This window comes from Anser cygnoides, chromosome 3 (genome assembly GCF_040182565.1).
Source record: "Anser cygnoides isolate HZ-2024a breed goose chromosome 3, Taihu_goose_T2T_genome, whole genome shotgun sequence".
Classification (NCBI taxonomy): domain Eukaryota; kingdom Metazoa; phylum Chordata; class Aves; order Anseriformes; family Anatidae; genus Anser; species Anser cygnoides.
In genome coordinates, this window is record NC_089875.1 from 42,844,451 (window position 1) to 42,864,699 (window position 20,249).

The 20,249-nt window shown below is 39.9% G+C and overlaps 1 protein-coding gene across 6 annotated transcripts in view; it reads right to left on the reverse strand.

The window, feature by feature from the left end:
• SLC35F3 (solute carrier family 35 member F3) overlaps positions 1–20,249 on the reverse strand; it is a 190,857-nt gene that overhangs the window by 125,982 nt on the left and 44,626 nt on the right. The window lies entirely within an intron of this gene.

Here is a 20,249-nt window from a genome sequence, read left to right on the forward strand (position 1 = left end):
CAGAGATACCTCATACAAATCAGAGACAAATGCTCAACACCCAGACTAGACAAAGCTTTTTATAAAAGTTTTTGTTGTTGCTGTTTGTTTTTTAAGTAGTACTTAAAGTAGTACTTCCAAGTTATGGATAACAATTTGAGAAAAAAAAAAACAAAACCATCATCCACCTACCTGTCTTTCAGACTGCAAGTCAAGAGCTACAACACTGAAGCCAAGCAAGGTTAAATGGGAAGTTCTTCATTTAGTTTAAAGCTGCTGTTCTGGGCAGACAGAATGAAGGCTACGGGTTTTGCTAATGAAAAGCAACTTCCAGCTGCTAGATTCCAAAGCTCAACCTGGACTGAATGGATCAGGACTAATTTTATGAGGCATGTTTAGTGCCCTAGTTTTTGAACTCCTACCAGAAAACTGAAATCTCTGCTTCTCCTTTGAAATCTAGCTTAGATGCACGGAATGGTGTGTTCTGAGCCACAGATGCCTACACAGAGCTGCACAGTGTGAAAAAGAAAAGCTCCAAGGTGTGTGTGTGACCTCTTCTCATTGTAGCTAGCTCAGAGAGACACACTCTTGCAGCCTAGAAAGGAAGAGCACGGTCACAGAGAGCATCCCATGTTTATGTCTCCATTTCAAGTTCTGTTAACAAAGTCTGAGCCCCACTGACTGAAATTGTACAGTCTCTTTGTCATCATCTCCTGTGGTTTAAATGAGTTTGTGAGCAGTCAACTGGAGTTTAGGGGGAAGTTTTATAAAAGAAGAGGAAAAAGGACACATTGATGTCAAAGAAGGACAAAAAGCATACTTATTCTGTTGTGTATTGACTCTGCATGGCAGGAAGTACTAACGAAAATAAAGAACATGCTCTAACCTCTAAAATGAACACCTAATGTACCTACCTGTTGAATTACAAAGCACTCACATACTATTTTTTCAATGTACAACCACACCAAAAGCCTTGTTTTTTTTCCCAAGCATGAATATGGCAGTAATCCAAGTTCCTGAGCTGAAAAAAACAGATGGATTGAAGGAGCTGACAAAGTTAGCCGACGAACAAAAGCAAAGTATAAACACTTGGATTTCCAGACTTTATTCTGTCCTTAGCTTGTTAGAGATGAGATAGTTTTAACACCAAGGGCCAAATCCCAGTTCCGCTCAAGTCAGTTGGAGCTTTGCCATTGACCGTAGCCGAGCTGTGTTTCCCCCTGAAGTCAGAATTCATCACCCTCTTCACAGGAAGAAGGCTGTCGTACTTGCCTGATGTTTACACTAAATGGAAGTTTCACTCGAGGGTGAGACGAGATGCACAATGCATGTTAAAAATATTTTGTTGGAGAATCGTGTAAGTAGGGATGTTTATGAAAGCAAGTACTAGAGAAGAGTTTGACCCAGTGTGGGCGGGTGCTGCATAAACAGAGCTTTCACATGGGAACCATAACCACCGGCTCCTTTCTGTGCTGTCTGTGCCAGTCAAACGGTGCATCTCAAGTCTGGTTTTGTTCTTGGAGCTTTCCAGCGGAAGGCTGCAAACAGAGAATGGATGTATTGCAACCTACTTTGCCTTTGCAACACACAGAGGGGTTTAGGGAATGCTAATATGAGAGTATCAAGTTCTTTTCAGTTGTGATTTACTCATGACCAAATCCCAGGCAAGAAAGAGAGAGTCTGGAGCAGAAACTCTGCTATTTTAAGCAAACCGGTGTGTCTGCACTCATATTATCACTCACACATATTAAAACAAAACAAAAAAAGGGGGGGGGGGGGGGGGTGTAAAAAATTTTGTCATTAAACTAGCAACTGGCTGTAATCTAGAAAAATATTCTACTTCCCTCATCTAAACAGGTCATAAAAAGCTTCAGGCATGTTCTAATTAATACAATGTATTTGCAGATGTGCGCGTGAGAACCTACTGTTTATCTCTGATAAACTAGAGCTTCCACACAATTCACTTTCAAGTTCCTTGTATCACGTTGCATTTTTCAAAGAGGATTTTGTTTTTAAACTCCTATCCACTTGTCTTCTCTACTAATAATTCATAGTTCTATCACCTATAAGCTCCACAGACACAGTATTTACTCTCCTCTTATTCAGCAAGATGTTGAAATTTTGCATCTTAAAATGTCCTTAATTTCTACATTGTCTTTGTTTTCATATATAAGTATACATGAATAAAAAAATTAAAAAATGCAAATAAAAGAAAAAAGCCATTATGAATTCACTTACTTTTTCAGAGAAAGTCTGAGACAGTGGGAATGAAAAACTGTTCAGAATATTACTCAGTTGTACACTTCTAGAATAATTACTACCTTGACAATCATATGACAGAAAGAAACCTGTCTGAAAAGTTTTCAAAAAGAACTACACCTTCACATCTGCAAATATGACTGTTCTCCACTTTTCTTGAATTCTACACAATAGCTTATTACTTTTCTAAACCTGGCAGGGTCATATGGAGCATCAGAAGGGTTTTTGAATTTGAACTGTGGTCTTAAACAAACAAGCTGCACTTAAAATTATCTCTAAACACAAAATCATTTCCTATGACTAGTATCAAACCTAATCAGATTTAGAAAGCTTCCAGTATGTACAAAAGGTAACAAAGCAACAGCGAAAGTTCTAAAATTGCCTGCCTACAGAGAATTAAAATCAGGATGACTAGCATTTGATTCATATGCAAGAAACCAATACTATTATGAACATATAAGATTACTTCAATCTGCAAACTGTCTTTATACACAAAGCTATGTAAATAATACAGCATATCCTTCTGTATAAGCACAAGCATTTATAAAGAAAGCATATAACCACAGATAAAAAAAAATAACACAGCATCCTGTAGAGGGATGCAAGTGAGCTGCAAGGCATGCCATGTAAGGAATGCTCAGATTTGGCTTTTTCCTTTTTCACTGTTTTCATGTCCCTGCAGTCAAGCCCACACTTCTCTAGCAGCATCAGCTTAGCCTTCCACAGATTCTGGTGGTCAGGATTTGATTAATATCTAGCCCAACATATGCCTATTAATATTAAACAGAATAGAATAGAACAGAACAGAACAATTTAGTTGGAAGGGACCTTCAAAGATCATCTAATCTAACTGCCTGACCACTTGAAGTCTAACCAAGAGTTAAAGTATATTAATGAGGGCACTATCCAAATACTTCTTGAACACTTAAACAAATTCTCTGTTTAATACACCTGCATAGATATATACTCAAAATGCCATTTTGCCACCATGATTCTGCATCTGTTCTACATAAACAAGAAAAGTATATAAAGCTGAAAAGCGCTGCTGCAAGCCTGCAGTATCAGCTCCTCCAAGACCTTGCCATCCTAACAGCACCTTGGGACAGAGGTATGCATCTGCATCCATTGCTATATAAACACCCTGAGACCTCATCTTCTGAATATTGGCATGCAGGTGCTAAAGAGCTACTCTGTTCTCCATCCTGCAAGTAGCCGAGTGACATCTAAATCCTATATGTGCCTCACCAACGTGCTTTCTTCCATGACACATCCATGGCCCCCAAAATCAGACTGCTTTCTCTCTCCTCTGTGCTTCAGACTAAGGGAAATTTAACTGACATTTTCAGCAACCACAAGACCTGAAACATCATCAGTGTCCTCCACCCCTTGTGCTGTGTCATTCTAGCACATTATATTTGTGTTTCTTGGTGCTTTTCAGTAGGTTTATTGGTGGGTAACTACAAGATCCAAAGCATCTGATGGCCAGTGATGAGTAAAAGCATGTGGGGAAGATGTAAGGTGCACTTTTTTTCACCTGTCTGCTGAATGGCTAACCGAGACTGCAGAGGCTGGGATTCAGGGGACCCTGATTGATCATCTATACACAATGGGTCATGTCCAGGTTGTACGGGTAACTTGAATTCTGCTTTTTGCAAATTAGTCTACTTTTCTGTCTTAGTGATCCCCATTTAAATGAGCATTTCTTTCTAGCTTGCTAATTCTAAAGTGAAAGCACAGTGAGAAAAAAATGAATCACACGGTATCCTGCTGAAACCTCACTCATTAAGCCAGGTGAAATCTTTCTCGATGCACTAGTGAGATTCCTGTTACTTGAACTAGCGGAAGAAATGACACCAGCTATGTGACTAGCACAGACAGGACATGATGCACACAGAGGTTTTCATAGTTATTTGCTAACTTTGAGGAATGCTGAGATTCATAAGCCCTGGAGCATTATAGATCCAAAAGGAAGAATTTTCTTTTTTTTTTTTTTTTTAAACCAGAACCAGACTCTTCTACTGTTTTTTTTTTTTCCAAGGATTGCCCTCGTGTCTGACTTTCCTTAGTCTGGGCCATGCACAATTGTCTCCAGATCATTCTTGACCATGCTGTCTCACTCACAAATCTGCTAGTTTTCTGATTGCTAGTCCTTCCTCTTACTCCTAAAAGCAATAAATGAAATGATTAGAGTAAGTTCCTAAGTCCATATCCCAACCAAATCAAGCTATTTTTCCTTGCCGGATTGTTTAAAAGAGGAGTTCAGCTGGTAGACAGAAGCAAAAGTTTCACAGCACATCTAAATTTAAACATTTAGTTACTGAGAATATGAAAGAACTTTTAACATTTAAAAGATAAAGGTGAATGGCATAATCTGAGAAAATGGAGTAATACAGTACTGATGTAGTCATTCTGGGCTGATAATCTGAGTTTCTGTCATAATTGCTGATAAGAAGAAGCGTTAAGAATGTATGCATTACATTTCAGATAAGCATTCCCCAAACTGACACCAGTTACTCAGAGGCTGAACACAGGCTGTATCATTGATCCACCCTAACGAATCCAGCAGCAGTCACAAGACAGACCAGGAGATAATTTGACTATTAAATACAGATCTGTTGTTTGTCAGAATGCCTATGAAAAGCTGTCCTTGGGCTGTTCCAAATACATAACTATATCTTTTCTTTAGAAAAGTTTAAAATGCACCACAGAGATACAATGCTTCTGAGACACTTTTGTCAATAGATTGGGTTATAAAATGCTTATATGAGCCAGATGTTTACTGTTACTAATATTATCACGTTTGTACTATGTCTAATGAGGAATAAAACATTTTATTAGACTGGCTGTACAAACTGAATAGAAGTAGAAACTTCTGAACAAACTGAATAGACAATAGGTATTGCCTCCAATACCTCTTAAAAACACCTTCAGTTGTTTGCATTAGCAACTGGTCCTATCACCTGCTGATTAGAATTATGATCATCCAGTGACAAGCTGATCCTACTGAAGCATCTGTCTGTACCCCTTCTCCAATTCTACATGTTCAGAAGCAGCTCAATGATGCATCCTACCGAGGTACAGCCTACATATCAATGCATTGCTCCTCTAAAAGCTATGAAATATCTTGTGGTTCCCAATGTTTTCTCATAGATATGGAGGGAAAAAAAATAAATCTCCAAAGTGCAGAGATTATGAATTCTCAGTTCACAAATCCATCCCTCACCCTGAAATGGCATCATAAACTGTTTCTAAAGCAGCACATTTCATCAAAACCTAGACTGATACCCCTTTGTGAGCAGAGCAGGCAAATTAAAATTAATGCAAGACTTTTTTTTTTAAGCAAAATTATTCAGTATCATCCTTAAACTTGACTTTATGCCATCAACTGAAAATAAGGATTATTTATTTTTGTTGTTTGGTCAATTAGAGTTTCCTATGTATGTCCCTACTATCTACCCCACCTCAGCTTTTCCTTTCTAGCAAGTGTACTTGCAGTAGCTGATTCAGATTACAAACAGCGACAATTTAAGATGCCAGAGTTCACTGTGGATAAAAGAATTAGCTATTGCAAACTGTTGCTAATTTTCTGCTCTGGCGTATGTTCTGCAAGCTTTCATGGAGGCTTTAAGCTTAAATCTCTTCTATAAGCTCTGTAAAGCTTTAATTGGCTTTTTGACCATAAAATCCCTACCACTTTTTTTTCTTCCGGCTTGCTGGATTTGCTGGCATTTAAGTCTAATTCAACCTGGATTCTGCATTTTATATGATTACTGCTTTTAAGCACGAGGGACTAGTCCACAATTACCTTTGTATTCAAATATCTAGATCAGTACAGCTTTTCTGTAACAAGCAAAGAACTGCTAATACTGCAGTGGCTACCTTGGCAAAGCAGCCCTGACACTCTGGACAAATGGCAGGTATTTGCTCAGTATTTCTCATGGCAAAGGTCAGGTCTTCAGGAAGCACAAGCCACATGGGTTAGAGACGAACCGGAAGGCAGTCCCGCTGCAGTTACCTCGCCAATAGCACTGCCTGACCAACTGCATTGAATGAAAATGTTTTAGCCACCGAGACTATGCGCATCCCCCAGTGTAGACAGCTTCAATATTAATCACATCATTAATACTAAATCTGAAAGCAAAGGCACTGCAAGAGGGAGCTAACCTGAAAAAATATTTGTCTTCAGCAAACCAGGAAAAACGTTTTCACTTCATCTCCCGGTCCCTGATGGTGGTTCATCTCCCAACCACCATGCCAAGACGCAGGAGATGAGCACCTCGCGCTGCTCCTCTTGCCCTTGCAGCTTCCCTCCCCAGCTGTGTTGCTTTGCCAGGACCTTCCTCCTCCTCACGAGTGCCCGGAGCCATCCTGGCCTGGAAGGGAGCCAGGCACCTCCTAGGCTACATCTGGTCTCTGACAGGTGATGCATTACCCTCACCCGTGTCATCTGCCTTCTCTCTGAGCCAAGCAAGCAGGCTGCACCGGGAGACCGTGCGGCTCCTGCTCTTTGCAGGTCTGCTTATTCACCTTGAATTCCCTGTGAGCTTTCCAGCAACGTTATTAAGATTACCAGGGAAACTGCTCTGACCAAAAATTAGCAGCAGCACCCCAGGAACGTCTGCACCAGTGTGAATGTGAACTGATCATCTTTGCTGCTGGAATACTTCCACTGTGGGGAAAAGCACAATTAATTACATCTGCTATTCAACACAAGATGACCTACTAAAAGACGCCTACGAATAATCTCATCAAACAACACAGCTTTTGCTTATCCCTGAATCACCTTCCTGAGAGCAGATGTCAGACACTTTATAAAAAAGTTTATGAGCCTGCAGATTGAAGTCTAAAGGGAAAATCCTGCTGACCAGTCATAAGAGATAACACGTTGCAGCTGCTGAGCAACATTTCCTTAAATTATTTGTCAGCCCTCGATGCTGAAGGACAACAGGGTCTCGGACAGGATCCATGCCTTCAAATCAAAGCCGCAGTAGACAGGTGCTGCTTTTGCAGTGCAGTTAGTTTAGGCAGATCAAAGGAGCTGCAGTACCACGTCAGCCAGGAGCAGAACAACAAAGCAAAGATAAGGATACGGGTGGCCAAGGAAAAAGATGGCTAGCAGGGAACCAGCTAACAAACCAAGCCAAGGCGGTGGAGGAGGGAAATTGCCAAGAAAAAAAAATCAAAGAGCAGGGATTGTTGTCCCCAGTCACCTCCAGGAATTGTTTTGAATTTGCTTCACTTTTAAGAAATAATGTATCTCATTTTTTCAAAGCTTTAAATTACCTGAATAATTTTACTGCTCCAATCCTAGATAAACTTTTATAACAAAGTGCATTGCAAAGGCTGTGTTTTTTTCATGTTGATGTTGCTGGATAATATTACTTCAATTTACAAAAAAAAAAAAAAAAAAAGACAAGCCTGTGGACAAAACAGACACTACCAAAATGTCACTCATATAGTCCTAAAGTCTCCTACAAACTACTTTTGTACTTAAAATTAAGCACATCTATAAATACTGCAGCATCAGGAGCTAAGATTGTGGCTTATTTTCACAAAATTTAGTTCCAGCACAACAGAACAGCACAGCCCAAAGAAAGGAAAGTAATCTCGATTTTAAATTTTTTAGCAAAGTTATGGCAAACTTCTTAAATACAGAGCAGAGTTGATTAAGAGCTTACAAGAGGCTTCTGAAATCACACTCAGACATGTCAATTTAAGATTTCCAAAAGCACTTAAGTGACATGGAAGCACAAGCCCCAAAGCTCCCACCTGCAGATCGTGCTGGAGAGCTGTGAATCATCAGCTTCCCTGGCATGCAGAAGTGCAGGACACTGCCCAGACTATTTATTTCTCAGCTTTGTCAGTATTTTTTCTGTGATAGGGATACTAATGAAGCCCTGGAACTTTATTTTGAAGCTTAGAAAAGCATTTTAAATGAAAAGTTAGTACAAAAAAACTTCCTACGCAATCTGAACATTTAGAAAGGTCTACATAATCTGAGGCTTTCACAATTAGGTAAGTTAATATACAGATGCAGCCATCACACATTTCAGTTGATAAAACACAGAAAGCAATCAGCCTGCAGATACTCTTTTTGAATCAGTTTCATCCAGGCTGTGAAAGCGTGTGAGAGGAATTCACCAGAAAAAAAAATATAAAGGCCAATAATGAAGTACAGACTTATAAGCATGACTGTGTCTTGGGGCCTCAGACAAGTACACTTGAGGAGTTGGCTCTGTGTGTAAGCCAGAAAATTATGAAAGCCGTAGTGCCTCTGTATGTTTCTTTTCCTTACCACGAAAAGAACCACTTACCACTTCCTTCTCTCAAGGAAGAAAACAATGATATGCTTTCTGCCTTACTCTACCATGAAAATGATAAAATAGATATTTAAAAGTGAAGAAACAAGGGTTGATGGCAGCATCAAATACCAATTACATTAGTTGACCAAAGCCTTTCTACAAAGATTACAGACCAACAGCCCGCCAATGCAACTGCAGCAGGATGCACTGAGCATCAAGCAGGCAAATAACATTTTCAATACCATGTTTCCTTACATACTGCAAATATCATTTTCCTTTTCCTTTCCTTAATATGAGAATTTTTATATCCCAATTATTTTTCACCATTGCAGCAATCAAATGGAATGAAAGCCAGAGCAGACGAATGTAGCATCTCTCCTCTCGAATCACTAGGCACCTGTTACAGTTCACTTTCTGCCATGCAGTGGCATAATTTCCCTGAGTGATTACACACTTCTCTTCCCTGGTTCACTTGATACCCAAGATACAATTTCTATGCTAGGGAAGGCAGAGACACCTGCCCAAACACCAGCTTCATTTGTGCTGTCTCACCAAGCCCTTGCTGAGAAGGTTGGATGCTGTTCAACAAGCCTAAGTGCAAGGTCTGGAGTGCTGGTGGGAAAAATCACTATCACTGATACGGAAGAGGTAGTATTTCTGCAGAAAAGGGTGCTGCTGTGCTTAATAAGGTGAACAGAAGTCATCAAGGCCATGTAGTTGTCTGGGAAGTATAAAGAGAAGGACAATACTGAAACAGAGACCAGGAGACACACTGGGTGCATCTATACTAGCACCAGTGTGCTCAGGGTGCTTTCCGCCATGGTGGGGCTACAGCCAGAAGGGTGCACCCAGGCAGGCAGAGTGACCCACCTGCAGCTAGTGCTCTACACAGGTACACAGTCCTGCAACCCAAGCAGACTGCAGCAGGTCCTACCTTCTGTGTGCTGCATCAGTTGGGAACATAGATGCACACAGCGCAGGGAAGGCCATAGCTGGAGTAGCTGTCAAGAACAAGGCAGAATACTAGGACAGAGCCCAGAAGAAAACACTAGGAATGATCAGAAGCCTAGCAACTGTCAGCTACAAAGAGAAGCTACAGGGATGAAAAAAAAAAGAAAAAAAAAAAGAGAGAATACAGAGGTGAACACAGACTTTATGATCTTGAAGGTCATTTCCAACCTAAATAATTCTATATTATCACTCTGACAAAGCATGAAAAACTGCTGAAAGGGGGAAGAGAATAATGCTCTTTGATCCACAGGGAAAGGGATATAAGGAAGTGAGCTTCAGTCACAGCCAGATTGATTCCAGCCAGGTTTGACATTTGTGATGAACTGTTCATCACCCTGACAGGTGACCCTGTGACAACAGCGAGCATAGGTGGAGCTCAGTTAAAAGCTTAGAGGCACCAACAGCACTTAAGGTCCGATGGACTTTCGACAAAGATTCCTCCTCTTCCACGCATTCTCCTTAGAAAGGATAAGTACACAACTAGCAATTTGTGCAAGGGCTTCTACGGCCGACTGATCTTTCAGCAAATGATGCCTGCCTTCTGCAAAGGTCAACAAGTCCAGCAGGAGGTGGATGTGTTCATCTGGGCAGAAACCTAGATTAGTAGACACGGTCTTCCCTTCTCAAGTACTGCTGTGACAATGGAGCTGTGGCACTCCCCCCAGTTACTGAAAAGCAGCATTCTGTTTGCATTTGCCTCTGTGGTTGCTGAGCAACCAACAAATCTTTTACATCTGTAAATGCAGCAAATATTTTATTTTGAGCCGTTTTAATATTCAGCCTGGTGAAGAGCTGATTCATCGGCACTTTTCTTCAGATGGGTATAATTAAGCCTCATGCTGTAGTATAAGCTTCTGGCATTGGTAGTAGGTTGAAATTACAGTAGATGAGGCAACCATAAGAAAAAAACAAAGGTTGAGCATAATTTGAAAGGGGAGTGGCATTGCTCATTTTTCATCTTCATGGGACCCACGTCTGTATCACAATGGCACTTCACAAAATGGGATTGCTGAGATATACACACAATTTTTTGCATGTTTAAATTATTCTATTTCTATCTGAAAAACAAACACATACAAGAGATGAAAAACATAAAAGGCACATGACTGACATAACAGTCAGGACTAAATTTTATTTGCAATGCACAGTATGCAGGATTTTGATCTTGTTTAGGATCTCTGAACATCTCTTGGAAAAAAAACAACAACAGCCAAGCCCAACTAGTAGCCACGTAGACATATACTTCTACCAGTACACAGCAACTGCTATATGATCAATTGCAGTGTTATGCACTGTTAATGATCTCACCTGCAGTACAGCAAATAATCTAGCTCCTCCATAACTTGTCCTTAAAGCAGTAGCAGATGTTCAGTGGCAACTGTGCTGCCGTGTTTTAAGATTTCACTGTTTCCAACTCTTTTTTCCATTGTGCTGCCTGCCTCACTGCACAGCAGCAGAAAACGCAGACTTGTGGCTCACTCACTGCCATGCAGATCTTTGGTTTTTAGCATCTGAGCTGAAACTGCCAGTGACACCAGGTTTGAGAAAAGAAACTGAATTGCAAATGTGACTATGCTGAGGGGGTACATACTAACTGTTCTGCCAAATCTGCCATAGGGGTAGGCAGCTACAGGTGACATCATCCAAAACTTCTGCACAAAATATGGCTAAGATCTGCCCTAAACCTCACACAGTGGCTCCAAAAAGTTTCAATAGTCATTGGTTTGAAATGATGAATGAAAGATATGGAAGTACCGTTTTTGTTTTCTGTTTAAAAACCTTTAAGCTATCACCACTTCCCTCAAGGGTACTGGATATTTACCCGACCCAGGTTTGTTTTTTCAGTGCTTTTGAAAACCCTTTTCTACACATTCAAAGTTCTCGGTGTTGGCTACTCTGCAAACCATGAGAACTCTACCAGTAACATTTATTGGAACAAAGTATGTTCAAGGCAAGAAGCTTTAAGAAACATCCCTTTTATTTTTAAGTCTGCCAAGACGATGGTGGAAACCAAAGCTTCTTGACAATTTTCCTTTGATGTCATTTATTATACGTCAGGTTTTCTTCATACAAGTGCTTTCCTTGAACAAAGCCCACTTTTGTGCATCATTAAGTCATATTCAGACAATCCACAGAAAAAGCAAGAAAAAATAATTGTTTCAAACCCCCCTATATGAGGGGAAAAAAAGTTATTTAAGATCTCAGGTTGTGACCTTATTAACGTACATGACACATTAGTACACCAAAACCTTACCAAAGGAAGATTTATGCTGCTGATCTTAAAATAAAGAGGAACAAATGGAGTAAGATTAAAATAAAATATTCCTTAAAATGATTTCCAAATATGTAATATATAATCTAACTTCAACAACAAATATTAAACTAAGAAACAGCATATAATGACAGTACTAAAAGGGTAAGCTTTTTATAAGTGATCTCAGTTGATCTAAGAACTTGCTACCACTGTATTTCATTCTAATGACAACCATCCGGTACACATTCTCATTTAAAATAAAGGTGACATTTTAAAACAGAACCACAAGTTCAGCTTTGAAATTGCATTAAAAACTAAAGCCAGTGACTAGAAATACACTTCAGCTAAAAACTGAATACTGAATTGCTCCTAGAAAGAGGGATCACTGGAAACAAAAACACATGAGCCAGCTATGCCATCTCTAGGTCTACCACACTTTCCTTTACGTGTCTTCCATAGTATGGAAACGGTGTCTTCACTCAGCAGAGGATCTGGCACGTCATACTTCAATACTGACAGGCCTCATTTACTGCAAAAATAACTTGACTGTTAGGAAGTGAACTAAAGTAATGGATAACCTCTGCAAGGTTGCAGTAAGAATAACACCTTCTTGTCTCAACCTCAGGACAAAGAGGTATGCCATCAATCTTGATTATGGGTAAAAAGTCATTATTCATTAAATTAAATGGCCTGGAAAACAAAGCAAGCTTGGCTATTTGTAGCAAATGTCGAGGGACTCACTCTTTCCCTGAGTTGCTCAGGCTTTCAATGACCTTGGATCCATTTGCTTTGTGTCAGCCAATGCCACCTGGATATAAATCTTTTATCTTCTACTCCTTACAGTCTTTTAATAACTTTTAAGACCCTTTAGAAAGGCACAACTTATTTATACGTCTGCAATCAGCAGAGGATCTATTTTTTAAATATGCAATTAGTAATACACATGAAGTCCTCCTCATGTACTGAAAAGTACATCCAACATGCTCTTGAATGCGTTCTCTCAGGCAACACCAATTCTGATAATCTATGTGGAAAACAGTAGAATCACTGTCTCTTTACTACTTCCAGAGACATGAATGCTAAACTAAGAAAGCATCGGTGTTGTATCTCTGTCCTTTCTTTTATTTTTTAGTCAAACTAAACAATGTTTAAATAAACACTGAGTTCCGCTATCCTTCACTGATACGCTGGTCCTCTCCAGCCACCTAAAGCAAATATGTTCTTTTCTCTTGGGCTCACTCAGGTTTAATAATAGACCAAAGAAACAGCGTCCAGAACAAAAACAAGTATATATTCGGTTCAATTCTGTCATGGCATCAATTGCCTTTGCTCCAGGATGGGCTGATGATGTGTGAACAGCCACATTTTTTTCCCATTAGTGAATCGCTTGTAAAATCATATCGACAGTATTTTTTCCTGCTCTCAGACCACCTTCATTACCACTGTGCCTCAGCCACTTCCTCTTTCCACCAAATACTTGTGTTGAAAAACACTTTTCTGAAGCTGTGTTAAGTAAAACTCTCACAGATTTGAGTGTAACCTAGCATAACCGGGGACGCCCCAGCCCTGGAAGTGTTCAGGGCCAGGCTGGATGGGGCAAAGTGATCAGCACACTGATGACAGCAAACTGATCCACTGGAAGATGTCCCTGCCCATGGCAGGTGGGTTGGAGCTAGATGATCTCATGTTCAGATGTAACTTTCCGTGTTTCTGTTTGTGCCCATTGCTTCTCATCCTCTCGCTGGGCACCACTGAGAAGAGTGGTGTCCCATCCTCTTGACATCCTCCCTTCAGATACTTATATACCTTGATCAGATCCCCAAGGACTTCCCTTCGCCAGGCTGAACAGGCTCAGCTACCTCAGCTTTTCCTCATGTATGAGATGGTCCAGTACATTAATCATTTTAGAAACCCTTCGCTGGACTCGCTCCAGGAGCTCCATGTCTCTCTTGTTGCCCAGAACTGGACACACCACTCCAGGTGAGGCCTCACCAGGGCTGAGTAGAGGGAGAGGATCACCTCCCTCAAGCTGCTAGCAATGGTCTTCCTAATGCAGCCCAGGATAACATTTGCTCCCTTGGCCACTAGGGCACAGTGCTGGCTCATGATGAGCTTGTTTTCCACTAGGACCTTCAGCAGCCTTGCTGAAGCCCAGGTAAACAACATCCACTGCTTTCCCTTTATCTATCCAGCCAGTTGTCCCATCATAGAAGACAATCAGGTTGGTTAAGCATGATTTCCCTTTGGTGAATCCATGCTGACTACTCCTGATCACCTTCTTGTCTTCCACAGGCTTAGAGACGGCCTCCAGGATGAGCTGTTCCATCACCTTTCCAGGGACTGAGGTGAAATTACTCCAACAATTCTTCTCCCCATTCATTCAGAGATGCTGTGCTAAGTTCAGTTTGATGAAAACATACCATTAAGTCAGAATTTCATATCTTTTCATTACAAGTCACCCACAGAATAACTATAGCACTTTTCTAGACAGTGCGCTTTTAAAATTTTGGCCATTACAGCATTAATTGTTTTCCATTACACAATTAGGTGGTCACCTTGACAGGTACGGATGATTGTGTAGTAAGATTTAAAATACACAAAAAAAAATAAATTCCAGCAAAGCCCAGTTTGATAACAATGTAATCTGACTGCACCACAGAAATGCATCCTCCACATCCCCTTGACATGTTTATAGCAAAAATATGTTAAATTATGCAAAATAAATAATTCCTTTATGCATTTGCAAGTAGATGATTTCATCAGTTCCAAAACTTAATTACAGAAGCTCTACACAATATTTTGGGTTGGCATCTGATAAATATTAAATTAAGCGATGATATTAAAGCCTGAAAGTACTTGTAAAGAATAGCACTGCTGGGAAAGCATAATGGTACCAACACTCCTAAGCGGCAAAGAAGTAATTTAGACTCCAGCATTTGACATGCAGGTCAGACCTTCTGGTTGCATTAATAGCACAGATGTATTAAGACCAAAGACTAACAACATCCTCGTGTCAGCTGTACTTTCTGAAGAAAAACTTGTAAGACAAAAGCTGGAAGGCTGCAACAGAACAGTGGCCATAATGTATGTTTAAGATCCATTTGGATCAAGAGGACAAATACGTAAGAGCTTTTCTGAAAATGGACAAATTTAGCCACCTAAGTAACTGCTGACACACACACACGCACACAAAGCTTCTCGCTATATATCACAGCTTTGGCTGCAGAACAAAAGACAAAAAAAAAGATCTAGTATGCCCTAAGTTTTAAGAAATTAAAGGAAACAGTGAAGGAAGAACCAGGGTTAGTCTAAGAGAAAAAGAAGGAAAGCGATAGGAATTTCCAAGTAAAGTATAAATGAAAATTTATTTTATTCTTGCTTCAGTAATTCAATAGATCATCTAAAAGGTCCATTAGAATTAGAGATGCTCCTGTCCTTCCCTGTTAACTTAGAAGAGACCTTACATCCCACGTCCCCGATGTACCTAATGAAAAATGAAATTATCCGTGCTTTTTGTTAGAAGGAAACATGCAGAGGCACACAAACAGAAGGTGGTAGGAAAAATCTAAAATACAGTATCAGAGCAGAAATATTAAAATAAGGAACAAAACCAATGTCAGATGAATGCGTAGTAGCAGTCAATTCATTTTAGTAAGCAAGGGAACAAAAAGTAAAGAGTTTAACAAGCAAGTATAGCATTTAATTAGATACAATGTTTTATCACATTTTTTCTTTTCTTACTGAATCAAACAATGTCACAGTTTATATTAGAGCAGTATAGAAAAACTGAATATGAGCCATATGGTTAAATGTATTTAAACAATCACCAGGAATTTTGATAATTTTATCCAAACTGTAACACTTCCTTTTAGCAGAAACCAAACTTTTCTCACTGTTCACAAAGCATTGCCATGAGGTGCACAAATAATGGTCGTACCTGAGTTTGTTTCTTTAGCCAACAAACAAAATGGGTAGGGTCTCAAAATCCAGACAAAATAAGGATGAAATAAGGTATTTGACCTGTAAATCAGCATTGAAATCTATCTGTACTTACCCATCGAAGTCCTCTTACTAAGAAAAAAAAAATCACCTGCACAATTGAGCCTGGAAGGGAAGCATTTTCAGGTACTGACAAAAAGAGACTCCTAGAGAGGTGACTAACACAGCAGAAAGCAATCAAAAAAAGGAAATGCTGGTGTCTTTTAAACCTTCTTTACAAAGAAGGAAGGATGCTTAGAAGGAGGTGTTAAATAACAGACCATGAAGGGTGTTTCTCTTCACTTCTTACATTAAATATAGCTCTAAATTCCTCATGTTTTGCTGGATAACTGAAAAATAATAAGAGCATGAAATCACGATAGAATAAAGTGCAGCTGCTTCTGACTTCTGCAGCTTCTCATTAAAGAGAAAGAGGATGTTAAGGCAGGTTATTTAAAATTCTTTGCTTAACTTTTCATTTCTGCTTAAACCTGTTTAATATAAACTCGCAACAACAGATGGGATAATCTCTTGCTGTGAACAAATCTTTGCAGTACTTCTGAGGGTCCTTCAACCAAAACAATCAGCCTGGTCTTCCTGACTATTCTCAGAGAGAAAACAAGACAAAAACAATCAAACAAACAAACAAAACAGAAAATAAAAAGAAACCCTGAACCAATTTCTTTTTGAGATGGGGAGGTTATGAAGCTTGGAAGGTAAACAAGGACAATCTGTTTCTTCTTGGACTTTACTGTTAACTTTCCAATCCAGTCACCCATGGAAAACAAAAGGCACGACCACATGTAAGGATAAGTAATCAAGAGAAAGGAAATGGATTTAGGTGATTGAAGAACCCCAGTTTAAAAACAGGCAGCAGCCAACTATGGTTTAAATGATGAGGGCTTACGAACTGCCACCAGCAGGTGAGGCCGGAGGTTGACAGGCAGCCCACGTGCAGCATTGCCCACAGCTGGCTCCAGGAGAGGAGGGCTGCCCTGAATCTGGCAACACTCTTCTACCTCAAGACCCCCTCAGCTGAGCAAAGCCTCCTGAGCCATTGTCACATCCAGCCCTAGTGTAGTCCCAACTTCTACCTCTGGCCTGCAAATCTTCCTAGACATCGTTTATGCTCCTCTTCAGTGGCCTGCATGAACTCCAGGAGGCTCCCTCTGAGCTGCTCTTTGGAAACACCTCCACCTGGTTGTGCTCTGCTCATGCCATTTCTTTCTCCTCTCCCACCCAGACACAAACTGGTGTCTCAGCGCCAGAGGTGGCCCACGTGCCACTGGGTGGGCCAGCACATCCCCTGAGCCAGCTGCACTGGCAGGGGGAACAGAGGTGTGATCGGTATGATCAGGGCCCAACAGCAGATGGCTAATGAAAAGTATGGGAAACAGGGTGAGCAAGCACAGCGTGCCCACTCTCCTCACTTAACGTTTCAGCAAACACGTCTATGGACCCAAAACAGAGGTGGCATCCAGACTAACACCAGCAACATCTGGTTCCTTTTTCAGTATGCCCTCTTTCTGTCTGGCTTCCATATAGCCAGGGTCAGTGAGGTCCATATGACAAGGGAGAGGAAAAGAAACAAACTAAAAAATCCAATCTTTTCATGGTTGTTTGAAAATGGCTACCTTGACCCTTTCATTGAGCATGTAATGAATAATTCTTTCCTTATACGAAAGATCAGATAACTTATCTACCTTGTATGCTTCTAAAACTGCTCCATTTTTCTCACCTTATATTATCATATTCTGATTAGTGTCTCCTCAGATGAAAGCTGCAGTATATTTCTGATTATAAGTATGATTTTTTAAAAAAATACTTCTTTAAAAAAGAACTATGATGGCCTTTACAAGACATTATGCCGTATCTTTAACAAGTTATAAAATATAAATATATATGTGGTCATTTAAATAATGATGTGAATTATTCTGATTTTTAATTAGTAATAGACTTGCTGTTTGACATTTACAATGATAAACCTTACATATTATGGTTTTATCATGGTGTTTTTGGATGAAAACAGCAAATTAATACAGACTTTGCAAAAACAGCAAAAAAATATTGTTGTAAACTTTAATTAAAATACCCTTAGTGAAGTGGATTCTTTGGGGCAAAAAGTTGATTTATCATAGCACACCTTGAATTTTAAAAACAGTTCACACTACACAAAAATTAATTCCTTGTAATAAACCAAACTGGTAATAGTCTGTGTCCAGCCACTGTATCATTCAAGAATCTAAAGCTAGTATAACTTCAGAATACAAACAATCAAAACAGAAGACAAACTGCATCTTCATCCATAGACTGGAAAGAAACTTAAAAAAAAAAACAACAAAAAACAACAACAACCCCCTCCCCCCAATATTCTGCTTCCAAACTTATTCATTTATTTATTTAATCACAAGGAATTCTTTCTATTCCATCAGAAAAGACTACAAATAGCAAAAGTAGGCTCAGGTATTGAAAAAAATGCACTCCCAGGTAGGCAGCTAAGGACTTCCATTTCTTTCCTGATTGACGCTTCCTAAAACTTCAGCAGCAAACAAAGCTATTAAACTAATCTGCTTTAGAAAATCACTTGCAATTATCTGAATAGATTATAATGTATTTACTTATGAGGATGTTTACTTTTTTCATAATACTTTAAATAATGAAAGTCATGTATTTATTTATTTAAATAAAGAAAAGCAAATTTATTGCAATTCACCATGCCCATCACTGACAATCCCTAAGATTTAGGCAAGAACCCACTGTACTGAAGCCAGCGTCAAGGAACGGTTCAATTTAGTCTAAGAAAATTATGTGATTCAATAAACTTTCAAGGGCACAAGCAAGACGTGTAACATTAAAAAAAATCTGTCCACTTGAAAAAAAAAATCAGAGCAAAGAAAAAAAAACAACGGTAAAAGTCAGGACCACTTTAGGCTTTTGAAAATCTCATCCCTGTAAAAGGAGGAAAATGCAATGCAGTGTTGCTAACCAAACAAGCCTGTTATTTCATCTAGACTAGTGGAATCTCCCACCCTCAGATACTGTATCAGAACACTTCTAAGCTGAAGCACCATTTTGTCACTGCAGAGCTAAGTGGCCTTAGCAGGCATGTCCCTAAAAAGACCAAAGTCCTGAACCATGCAACGAGAAATATCTGTTTTAACCATATCATGCAGTAGATAGTTAACCCCGATGCAGAACAAGAGACATCTATCTTCCTTGCAAATACCATCATCTTGCAGAGGCATGAACATCAAAGAAAGAAATCCTCCTATAAGTCAGTTCCTGGTCCAGTGAGCTCCCTCCCCTTGCAATGCATGGAGGAATTAAATCATGGGAAAAAATGGCACAGGATAGCCAGAGATGGAAGAGGCCATAACTCAAGCTGTTTACTTCCCTTGTTGAGCTGCCTCTGTTCCCTACACACACCTGTTCACCGGCCAGCTGACCAGGTGTTATGGAAAAAACACTGCCAAGAACAGTGAGGAGCCAAGGAAAAGTCACGAGTCCCCTTCCTCTTGAACTTACATTCATGGTGAATACAGAAATGGCTTTAGCTTGCTCTTAAAAAATGAGATTCTCGTCTATCCCGTCGCAAGCCACTTCACATCTCAGAGCCTGATTGCACAATGCTCAAAGCTATTGATTTATTTTCTTGCACTTTGCACTTCTACTCTGGGAAAGAACACATTGTCAAATACTTCTTGTTAGTTAATACATGAACGCATTAGCCACCCTGGAATTATAGAAACAAAATCAAAAACTCTGTAAAAGACGGAGGTTGCAGAGTAGGGTGCAGGTGACAGACTCAGGCTTCGCACCAGTTTGAGATCGCTCCCAAGACAATGTGATTATCAGATCTCTCCCAACCCACCCCACAGGACACAGACAAAAAGAGAACGGTATTGTACTGTTAGTCACTACATAACAACCTTCGACAGCAAATCCAAACACTCATCTCTTATTTATAAATGTTATAAACAGGAAAGTTCTCTTGAGTACCTTTCTCCATAAAGAAACAAGAAACATTTATGCAACTACTACAGATGTCTTTTTTCCAGCAAAACCAGGAGAATCCACAATGTGCCCATTAAATATGACACAACAGATAGTCCCCCCTGCCAAACCACATTGTAAGAGGTGTCACTGGACTGGTCTGCAGGCACGCAGCCTCCCCGTGTCAGACCAGAACCATGCTGATCCTCAGGCACACAATCTGTGGGTACAGGTTATCAGTATTTATGGTGCGGTAATGTTCAGAATCTAGCTGAACTGGGATCGTTGGTATTACATATGTAAAATCAATGTTATTTACGGCACTTTCCCCTGACAGCATACAAGCTAAACAATATAACAGGAGGGCATAACAAGACATTAGATAGAACGGGGTGGAGATGAAACAATGTCAAAAATAAGATAATACAACCTATTCTTGACCAGGGTGGTAAGAGGATGGAGCTGGTCTCTTT